Raw genomic sequence first — 226 nt, 5'->3', positions numbered from 1 at the left:
TTATGTCATCAAATATCTAATTGCATATCAAATTTTATCACGACTGTCCTCCACTTTTTTTTTGGCAAGTTCATTCCTCTCCACACATTAGTAGTTTGTGTGTCTACTCAAGAATGTCTAGGCCCCCACTTCTAGAGTTTGGAACACTCTAGCATTCAAACCTGATTTAGCATTTCTACTTGTTTTCAGATATTACTTCCACCCAAAATTTTAGAAATGCATTTCA

The sequence above is a fragment of the Chiloscyllium plagiosum genome, chromosome 25 (assembly GCF_004010195.1).
Source record: "Chiloscyllium plagiosum isolate BGI_BamShark_2017 chromosome 25, ASM401019v2, whole genome shotgun sequence".
Taxonomy (NCBI): Eukaryota; Metazoa; Chordata; class Chondrichthyes; order Orectolobiformes; family Hemiscylliidae; genus Chiloscyllium; species Chiloscyllium plagiosum.
The sequence above is the reverse complement of the archived record's forward strand: the minus strand, read 5'-3'. Positions refer to the sequence as shown.